This window comes from Rutidosis leptorrhynchoides, chromosome 1, assembly GCF_046630445.1.
Source record: "Rutidosis leptorrhynchoides isolate AG116_Rl617_1_P2 chromosome 1, CSIRO_AGI_Rlap_v1, whole genome shotgun sequence".
Taxonomy (NCBI): Eukaryota; Viridiplantae; Streptophyta; class Magnoliopsida; order Asterales; family Asteraceae; genus Rutidosis; species Rutidosis leptorrhynchoides.
The window spans coordinates 531,173,347-531,185,183 of NC_092333.1; the positions used below are offsets into that span (position 1 = coordinate 531,173,347).

Below are 11,837 nucleotides of genomic sequence, written 5' to 3' on the forward strand. Positions count from 1 at the left end.
GAGAAATTAAGTTTTTCAGCCAAAGTTATATATATATATATATATATATATATATATATATATATATATATATATAATAACTAGTTTTTTGGACCACGCTTCGTCGCAAGAGAGAAAAATATAACGGAGACATTAAAAAAAATGTGCTACAGTGCTACAATACCGGGTCGGAACCCTCCACAGTGAAAAGTGGGGTTTTGGGCCAATGGGGTTGTAACATGAAATAGCATAATTATAATATATAGTAACGTAGCATTTGTGTGAAATTGTAAAACACATAATTTTATGAGTTTTCATTTAAATATTTAAATATTAATTATTATATTTTATTGATATATACTATTTAATTAATTAATTGCTATTTGAAAAAACAAAGTTCAATTATCTATATAATCATTTTGAAAAGGGGGAATTTATTGTAGCAAACATGTTGTCACTATTTTTCTTCACCATTTTTTATTTATTATTTTCAATATCTTTCTATATTTGAATTTAATTACCAATTTTTTTCTTCAATATGGTCCTATATATATATATATATATATATATATATATATATATATATATATATATATATATATATATATATATATATATATACACACATTAAAAGAGAGTCTGGATTGGCTAATAAATGTTTTCAAAATCTCCTTAAATACCATTAGATTAGAAAATTACATTATAATGCCACTTCATCCAACGGTCCTTAATCATCCACTAAAAATATTAGCTAATAAATCAATTGTTAAAACATTTATTGCTAAAATACCCCTTTACTTCAAAACAAGCGGATGAAAATTAAGAAAAAAGGGGTCATCGACATCAGCATTAGCATATGTAATTTGTGCCCTAACTACAAATTAAAGAACAATTAAGAGCCACGATGTTGGATGACTAATAATCGTTGGCGATGGATCTTCCGATGTTTAATATTCATCAATAGAAGATATGTGATGAGTTTTCCATTACCAAAAGGTATGTAATTATGCAAAACCCTATTCTGTTTAATAGGAAAATTACTTAATAGAATTAGGTTAATATTGTTCGTCATTCTGCAGATGATGCTATTAGGTATGATGATTTTCCCATCAGGTATGATTTTGAATTTTAATGGATCAATTTTAATTTGAACTTAGGTTTCATATGATCGATTCTCACAATAATATTGATTTCAAAGAGCGATTTGGGCGATGAAATCAGATAATCATCATCTTAGCGGATCGTAAGCACCATAACAAACAAGGTAACAATAATCCTAAGCACCATAACAAACAAGGTAACAAAAATCCTGGCTTTTGTTAATTATACTCATTGATTCTGACTAACAAGAACAACAACAACAACAACAATAAAACTCAATACCACATAAGTGGTGTATGGAGGAGGTGAGATGTAGACAATCCTTCCCCTATCCGAGAATAAAGACAAGTCATTTCTCCACCCAGAGTCAAAACTCTCAAAAGTAGAGAAAGTCATCCCTCTCTCTATTCTGACTAACAAGAACATTATGAATATATAGCACCTTCAGAAAGAAGAACAATGGAATGGAATAAAATAAAAATTGTTTTGCTGTTCAAATAGAATTTCTCTTTATTTAATCATTGAAAACGAAAAAACTTTAGGCTATCGCTACATTAAAGAAGCTGAAGAAACTGAAAAATATTTTCCAATTGGTCCTTTTTATGATACTGATGGAAAGTATTTTACAAATTCAGATGATTCCTACTAATTTTATTTTTCTGTTTTATTTAGTTAAATATTTGAAGTTAAGGATCAATTCAATATTTCAGTATTTTAATTTTTATATTATATTTTGTTTGGAATTGTTGTTTTTTTTATCAATTGAGTTAGTATTTATATATGTAATTGATAGTAACTGCATATGTTCTTTTATATCATTCATGTTTTGATTTGATAATTGGCATTCATTTTGTTCAACCTTTAATTTTATGAGCTATGTGTAATTATATCACCATAAGGCATATTCTGCTGTATAGATTGCGTTGGTTCTTATGTGCAATTTGATTATTTTGGATATTTAATGTAACTCATAGTTAGAAGTTGTAAATTCACACTTAATAATGTTTGTATTTTGAATATGGGTCAAGATTGCTACATCCATTATCTATCGGGTCCTATTTACATCCTTTCAAGCAGTCTGGGTCAGCTCTTCTGTAAATGTTGCTTCTATCTGCTAATGGGTGAGGTTTGTTTGCTTTAAATTAATCTGTGTCATACTTGGACTTGCTTCTTCATAATGGGGAGTACTGTTATGGGTCACAGTTGATTTATCAAGAATGTGTTGGGTTGGTAAACTAATAAAAACCCTAAACACTATATTCTAAACAACGTATTTTAAAATGACTGTTTGTATTTTGGACTTGGGTGAAGATTACTACCTACATTCTCTATCGGGTCCTATTTACAACCTTAAATGCAATCTGGGTCTTATTTACATCCTTTCAAGCAGTCTCACTTAATAATGTTTGTATTTTGAATATGGGTCAAGATTGCTACCTCCATTATCTATCGTGTCTTATATACATCCTTTCAAGCAGTCTGGGTCAGCTCTTCTATAATTGTTGCTTCTATCTGCTAATGGGTCAGGTTTGTTTGCTTTAAATTAATCTGTGTCATACTTGGACTTGTTTCTTCAAAATGGGGAGTACTGTTATAGGTCACAGTTGTTTTATCAAGAATGTGTTGGGTTGGTAAACAAACAAAAACCCTAAACACTATATTCAAAACAACGTATTTCAAAATGACTTTGTATTTTGTACTTGGGTGAAGATTACTACCTACATTCTCTATCGGGTCCTATTTACATCCTTTAAAACAGTATGGGTCAGCTCTTCTGTCACTCTTGCTTCTATGTACTTATGAGTCAGATTTGTTTGCTAATTATGGTCATAAAAATGATGAGTATTAAGAGAGTAAAAAAAACAAGAAACAACTATACCTACATAAATGTGCTAACAATGATGGAATGAGACTAACTTAATAAGTGAAATTATTGTGACACAACTTTGAAGTAGAATAAATTTACTTACTTGCAGTGAAATTAGTGTACGTAACAAACGAATGTTAGACTTTATGCTTTATCTATTAGACCACTATGCAAAACTTTTTACCTGAAAACAAGAAATGGTGAGTGAATTACAATCCCATATTCTGAGCCAAATCTATTATTGTATCTAATATATTAAAAATAAAAGATCAATTGTATCTATTATTGAAAAGATCAATTGTCAATCGAGGTATATTTGATTATCTCCAGTTACTACTAAATACTTCTAATTGTGTGTGAGTTGAATTTTACCTCAACTGAATTGTGAATGGATAGGTATATTGACTTACTACATGACTGAACAGGTTTATAAGTGCTCTTGCAATACACACATTTACACAATATTTGGAATGATAAGTTCATGATTTGCTATATTTCCTTATACACACAGTCTGTTTGCGATTCGATGAATTTTTAGGTGATATACATTTCATTGAATAGGTTGTATAGCATGTCATATGTGCAAATGAAGAGTTTTGAAATAAGAAACATGCAACACCTACACCTCTGTTGAAGGATGTCGTATTCTAAACATGATCATTATTGGCTCTTGGGGATCCAACTCCCCATTTGGCATCATTGAGTAAAGGGTTAAAACGGGTTCAGACCGTGTTCAATTGACGCACAACACTTTTTGTTTTATATAATGCGCAAAAAAAGAAGAAGAAAAACTTTGTAATATCTAACGTTTAAGTCATTCGTGTAAATGGGTAGGGTTTGGATGAACTGAAGGAGAAGCGATTGATCAATCGCCCCTCTCATCGTCTCAAATTAATCAAATACAAATACAAATATGAAGATTAAAATCAATAAAACCTCTCGAATCACAACATCTGATGTTAACGCATTATTTAAAATTAACCACTATTTGGCGATGCTTACATCAGAAAGATCAAACATAGGCCTCAAAACACCACGATTTCTGGCAAGTGTAAGCAAAATCTCATGAAAAAATGGCGCATGGTTTAGATTTAGGGTTTAGGGTTTAGGGTTTAGGTTAGGGTTCAGGGTTTAGATTCTATGGGGTAGGGTTTTAGGTTTAGATCTAGGGTTTAGGTTTAGGGCTTAGATTCTGAAAGGACCCGTTCATATACATTATAAACGATTCACAATAGTTGATTACATTGCGAGGTATTTGACCTCTATATGATACATTTTACAAACATTGCATTCGTTTTTAAAAGACAATCTTTCTTTACATCAAAAATTGACAAGCATGCATGCCATTTCATAATATCCACTATCCCACTATAAATTGATTTAATAATAATCTTTGATGAACTCAATGACTCGAATGCAACGTTCTTCGAAATATGCTATGAAAGACTCCAAGTAATATCTTTAAAATGAGCAAATGCACAGCGGAAGATTTCTTTAACACCTGAGAATAAACATGCTTTAAAGTGTCAACCAAAAGGTTGGTGAGTTCATTAGTTTATCATAATCATTTATTTTCATCATTTTAATAGACCACAAGAATTTCATTTCCAGTTCTCATAAATATACGTCCCATGCATAGAGACAAAAATAATCATTCATATGGTGAACACCCGGTAACCGACATTAACTAGATACATATAAGAATATCCCCTATCATTCCGGGATCCTCCTTCGGACATGATATAAATTTCGAAGTACTAAAGCATCCGGTACTTTGGATGGGGTTTGTTAGGCCCAATAGATCTATCTTTAGGATTCGCGTCAATTAGGGTGTCTGTTCCCTAATTCTTAGATTACCAGACTTAATAAAAAGGGGCATATTCGATTTTCGATAATTCAACCATAGAATGTAGTTTCACGTACTTGTGTCTATTTTGTAAATCATTTATAAAAATTGCGCATGTATTCTCAGCCCAAAAATATATAAAGGGTAAAAAGGCAAATGAAACTCACCATACTGTATTTTGTAGTAAAAATACATATAACATCATTGAACAAATGTAAGGTTGGCCTCGGATTCACGAACCTATATTAATTATATATATTTATATATATTGGTCAATATTTGTCTAACAAATTAAGTCAAGTCATAGTGTACCACAATCCTAATGCTCGAGTCTGAATCAACAGTATAGTAACATGTTATATTACTCATGCTCAGTTAAAATTCTAGTAAAAGGTGACGTGTGAAACAACGTAACACAAATGGTTTCATTATCATAAAATAGTATTTTAGTTTTTAGAGAAAGTCAACACAAAAAAATTAACTGAAAAGTTAACGGGAAAAGTCAAAGTTCAAAGTCAAAAGTCCAAGGTTAAAGTAAAAACGAGGTCGCATGCAAAAATACAATAACTTATACAAAAATGAATTTTTTTTTTTTTTTTTTTTTGCTCAAACATGACTAAACGGCCACTTCAGCGATTTTTAGAAAAATTATCGAGACTCGAATTGACAAACGGCCAGAGTCATTTGTTAGACCTTACAGCAAAGAATTCAGTGGTATTTTTTCTTAAATCTGAAACAACGCAGACCAGCGAGAATTTCAGTTCCCTTTTCGACATTTTATCAAAATTTGCAAAACTTCTTTTGTCCATAACTTGACAACTGTTCAACGAAACGAGACGTGCTTTATATGAAAATTCATCTACTTGACGAGTAGGATCTAAATAACCACTTTTTATAACCCAGAAAATTAGTTCACTAATTATCATCAGCAATTTTAATTACGAAATTAATTATACAATTCGTTTATTTCATAACTTTCTAACCGTTCATCGAATCCATTCGATATCTAAATGAAAAGTTCTTAGTTTTTCGCTAGCTTTCCAATGACATGCATATCTTATATCTTATCTCAACTGCAGATGTAATTAATTCAAGATTCAACATAACCTATTTAAGGGCAATATCAAAAGTACAAGCATGCATAATCCTATTTTCTCGAGCACTAGTCAGGGATACACTATCAGTATGTAAAAATTAAATTATGAGTACTCACGTATCAATATTGAGATTCAATATTGCAGGAAAGGTACGTAAACGCAACGGAGATGATAAATACTAGATTGACCTCACGAGCATACCCGTGATCCATACCCATAACCTCCATAGCTATAACCCATAATTTCCTTAGCAATATCCTACTTCTTAACCAGTTTTGAAAAACATTTGGGCAGAACCTCGTCGTATTATTTTATGTATAATACTAATATTATCGCTCCTAATAATACTAATACTAATAACAATAAGATTAATATTAATAATCTTAATATTAATAATAATAATAATAATAATAATAATATAAGTAAATATATATAGAGAGAAAGAACTCGAGAGACAACGAAATGAATTGAACGAATGAAAACTACAATTCGCTCAATTTAAAGAATGTGCACCACCTACCCCTCACCTTGCCGACACTTTCTTAATTCATTACATGATATAGGTAACTTATATATATATTATTTAATATTTATTATATTTAATCTTTAGGATTAATTAAATATTATATTATATTTACGCTCATGGTAAAAATATAATTTTTACAAAAATGACACGGTCGTGGTCTCACGACTCATGTACTACTTTCGGTTTTTCGAGCGCACTTTCGTACGTTTAGAAAACTAGCCTTTTACGTTACGCGACGTGTACCTTTTACAAAAAATAGACTTCTTCATTAATAAATTACTTTATAAAAACGTAACTTTATAAAATTGAGCGTTGTGGTCATTTGCTTCTATAATTCAGTGACTCGTTGTTTATCAATATATATTATTTTAAATCGGGACACTTTATGACTATATATATATATATATATATATATATATATATATATATATATATATATATATTTTCATTTTAAAATATAATCTTGTACATATCATAAGTAATGAAAAAAAATATTTATGTAATGATATAATATTTAATTTTTCAAAACTTAATTATATTTCAAAGTTCGTTTTAAATTTCGTTTAGAAAATAATATAACACGTATCGTTTATACTTTTAAAACTTAATTTGGCGTAATCCACTTATGCACCAACATTTATCAAACGTCCTAGATGACATATCTAAATATCAATTGAATCAAGTGTTACTTAATTTGAAACTATATATGTATCTTCAATATTCTTAAATACGTTTTTTTTTAATACACGTAGTAGGTTATCTATATATTTAACAACCAATATTCCATCTCACATTATTCAATCAAAGACATCTTAAATATTCGAGCTCTATTATATCGTAAAGCATTTTCGTACATTTGAAAATAGATCAATCAAGTTTTATGAAATTCAATCTTCCACTATCCTTTGTCTAACTCTCAATGATTGACAATTTGTTCTTACTCGTAAATCACTTTACCATTTTCCGAATATGGTTAAAAGTGAAAGATTTCTCAAATCAATGTGGGCCTCTCAACCGAGACTCCTAAATCATAATTCAATGTATCTGATAATTCAATCATTTGAGCTTATCTTCTAAGTCCATCGATAAACATTTTGAAACAAATGTAATCATGTAATCTAGTATTTTGTTTACGTTTCAAATTATAATATATATACACATATTCATATATAATCATATTCGTTTAATGGTTCGTGAATCGTTGGAAATTAGTCGAGGTTGAATGAATGTATGAACATAAATTTAAAATGTTTGAGATTTAACTTAACCACTTTGCTTATCGTGTCGAAATAATATAAAGATTAAAGTTTAAATTTGTTCGGAAATTTCCGGGTCGTCACAGTACCTACCCGTTAAAGAAATTTCGTCCCCGAAATTTGATAGAGGTCGTCATGGCTAATAATGAGAATGTTATTATGAAAAATATAAGCTGATACATAGAGTTTTATCATGATTTGGAAATATGGATAGAATAATTTGACTTCTTGAAGCGTATGAGTGAAGCTATCGTAAAAGAATGAAATGAGATAATAGAGATTTGCCCTATCTTTTGACGTCATCCCGGTTGATCTTTGGATTAAAGAAAATCTTTGTAATCTATACAAGATTTGATTTTTTTTTTTCGTCGATTACGGAAATTAGGATCCGCTTCAATTTAATGCGATAATACATCTTGATTTCTTCGTCGGATATGTTACTATAAATCTACCTCCTTCGTTTCCTTTTAACTTACACTTTCCATTATTTCTCCCTCAATTCCTACTTTAAAACATTCGTCAATATGCTCCATCCCGTTCTGATCCTTGATATACTCCTAACTTTCATATCTGTCATTCTCCTTTTTCATTTACCACCGAAGGATTTTGCTTATTTCTACTTTTACCTTGGGGTTATAGTTTTGTTAATTCTTCCCTGCCTTTACGTTGCAATACGTATTGATCTACACGGTTTGTAATTTCTGGTTGGTTGTCGGGTTTTATATCTCCTATTATATTTCGATGTCTCTGCTTCTGTCTCCCATAATCATTGTCATCTCCAGTTAATGCTTTCTTTTATTTGCTGCGATTTATACCCCAATTTCCATTTCAGATCTTTGTCCCTTCGTTTCTTCTTCTTGCATTTAAGCACCGCTTGTAATGGTCCAGAATTCGCAGATATGAATTTTGAAATGAACATTGTTAATGTTCTAAGAAAGAAATGGTAATGGCACGATCTTGATTTGTCAAATTTCCAGAATACCTGGGAAAAGACCGAATCATCAAGAAAAATATTTTTCTTGATATATTAGAAGTTAATTAGAATACAAGGGTCGTGTAACATGGCACATGATGACGTTATGATCTGTGAATCATCACGTTCCATTTAGAAACTCAGCATGAATTACTGTAATATAATCACGTTGATCAAGTGTCATTATATTATACTAACTCATGCATCAGCTTCCAACACTACTTCAAAATATTCTCATTTTAAACTTGCAGATTTCAGAAATTTAGAAACTAAAATAGTTTCTTTTATGATGTAATACAGATAACGCGAATAGATAATTGATTTCATATAAGAATAATTATGGAATTATCTACAGAAATATGGAGGATATTTATAATGAAAGATATGATGATATCTTTCAATATCTAAGATTAGAGGATGATGAAGAATATCGTCCACAAGGATTTAGAGTCAGAAGCAAAGTATTCGTTAATGACTTCAACAAACACTGAATCATTTAGATTCTTTGAAGGCAGGTTTCGTCTTTGTGATTTGTCTATAGCTTTCTTCTTACTTTGCTCAATTCGTTTTTCGGTTTCAATTCTTCTCTTTTTTTGAGCTTTGCCAACACATTATTCTTTATCTTCAAACTTTTTACTGTTACTATTGTCAACAGTTTCTGCTGCTTTATTCCGCTTTTCCAAAATTCGGAGATCTAATTCGTAGATTGGGGTGTTTTTCAGAAACTTCACATTCGCAGTCTGTAAGTCTTGAAGATAGACGTTATATTTGTACATATAACTGTTGAAGTAGAATGCTGCGAGATTTTAAAAAGCTAATTGCTGATTCCCGGTAATTGGCATGGCAATTCTTGTTACAAGACGCGGATGAGTACATGATGGGGTTTCAATACATAATTATAATGACTTTTTGGAGAGGCTAAAGTCAAAGGGTAATGAAGTTGTTGGTACATCTGCTAATAATGTGGTGGAATGTAAAAGGTTCTCTGGTAACGATGGTGTATATCTCAAGGTTATAATAAGGTTAGTCTGACTGAAGAGTCGAAGTTGACTTGTGGGAGCTGTGACAAAACTGGCTACTTTGAATAGGAGTCGCAAAGTTATTTTTGCTAATAAATGCCAAAGAATCTGACGTGGATACGTTGTTTAAACTTTTACTTTGGTTTCAAGAGTTTTTCGGGTACATAACTGTGGGTAACATGTGGTTGGATCATCATCTCGATTGCTCATCATTCGAAGTGTCTTCAGAAATTTTTGAAGGGTTTGAACACAGATTGTAATCGTTAACATACATTTGATGTTCTAACACAGTTTTGAAGTCAAAATATAGCTTGTGAAAGATGTAAGGATCTAAGAGTGATGATTTTGGTCATATCTCGAGTTGAATTTTGAGATTTCAAAATCAGAATATGTAATTAAATTTTGAATGAGTATGGTTGTTTTGATTTCTATAAAAGAAAGTATATTGTTGTGAAAGTAGAGAGTATAATGGATGATTTGCTGAATCAGATTCGAAGAATGTAACATATTATTTGTGAATTTATATATCTCTCGGGTATTACCTACCCGTTAAAAAAAAATTCACAATTAATATTTTGTACAAAAGAATTTTATTACAGTCTTTATGAAAATATATATATGTATTTTTCTTCAGATGTAACATAGATTTAATGAGTTAATGTTAAATTAAACTCATTTGATTTACGGTTGAAACTAGAATTGAATAATCCCTAAAGGCTTTAAAAAGTACATAACTTTTACGCAGTACTTCTTTAATGACACTGAAATTGTGAATCAATACTTCGTTATTTGTTGATGTATGATGTTCGGTTCGTGGAATTCTTGTGAATTTCGCAAAGTACGAATGATGTTATCTGAAAAGTTTCGGGTACATCGATGATGAAAGTGTAAAATCAAATATATACTTGGTTTATTATGAATTGGAATTTGTTGAATTGCGACAGAGATTGTAGTTAACGCTGGTTAAGTTGCAGTCGAAGGACGTACATTATTGTATATTTGCAATATGAATTAACCGAGTAGTTAAGATTCACACACAATAGCTTAGCACGGAAAGATTTATTTCAAAATATATATATATATATATAATATACATATAATTTCTTCAGAGGGAATGAGTTAATTCTTCATAACTCGTTGATACAATATACACATTATTGATTCGTAATGTTGTCCACAGTGATTCTTGAATTGACGGAGTTTGTGATGTTATCGGTGTTGTTGATTCGGATGTTGACTATACTGACGATGCTGATAACGCTGAAGGTACTGTTGATGCTGTTGGTAAAGAAAGTTTAGCTTGTTAATCACACACCATTTTTTGTCAGGGTTTCTACTCTTCCTTCTATCATTTTGGTTCACTTAACTGATTTATGGTTAGGGCTAGATTAGATAATCTCTAAGACTTTAGAGATTACATAATCGCCGCGGAATGTTTCTCCAATGAAGTTATGAATTAATACTTCGTCAGTTATTGTTGTTGGTACTCCTTGGTATCTATGGTGCGTATGACGTTGATGCTCGTGGGACAGATTGTGAAGTTGAGGTTTACGACGCGGTTGTGGTTGGAGGTGGTAATGGTACTGTTGGCGTTGATGATGGTGGTACTGGTTATGCTGCTGATGCTGCTGCTGGTGTTTGTAATCTCTGCACCATATTCTCCAAAGCCACTACCCGAGCGCGAAGGTCGTTGACTTCTTCTATTACACCGGGGTGATTGTCGGTTTGGACGAGCGGATAAATAAAATCTAAAATTTGATGTAATATATAATCGTGATGAGATACTCTAGAAATGAGCGAGAACATGGTGTTTCGGACAGGTTCGCCAGTAAGTGCTTCAGGTTCTTCGTCAAGAGGGCAATGTGGTGGATGGAAGGGATCACCTTCTTCTTGTCTCCAATGATTGAGGAGGCTACGAACACATCCCCAATTCATCCAGAATAAGTGATGACTGATTGGTTGATCTATTCCGGTCACACTGCTTTCGGAGCTTGAATGGGATTCCATTTCGGAATCTGAGTGACTTGAACTGATGACGAATTCCATTTCGTACGATTGGATAAAGGATTTTTTTTTTTTATATGAAATGATTTTGGCTAACGGATGGTATTCTAATTACATAAAATATATATATATATATATATATATATATATATATATATATATATATATA

General features: G+C 31.1%; 1 long non-coding RNA gene across 1 annotated transcript; it reads left to right on the forward strand.

The window, feature by feature from the left end:
• Positions 1-716: 716 nt before the first annotated feature.
• Positions 717-1,769, forward strand: LOC139877484 (uncharacterized). The gene is made up of 4 exons (XR_011768628.1): positions 717-975; positions 1,059-1,092; positions 1,178-1,276; positions 1,520-1,769. It is a non-coding gene; the product is annotated as an uncharacterized lncRNA (long non-coding RNA).
• Positions 1,770-11,837: the final 10,068 nt, after the last annotated feature.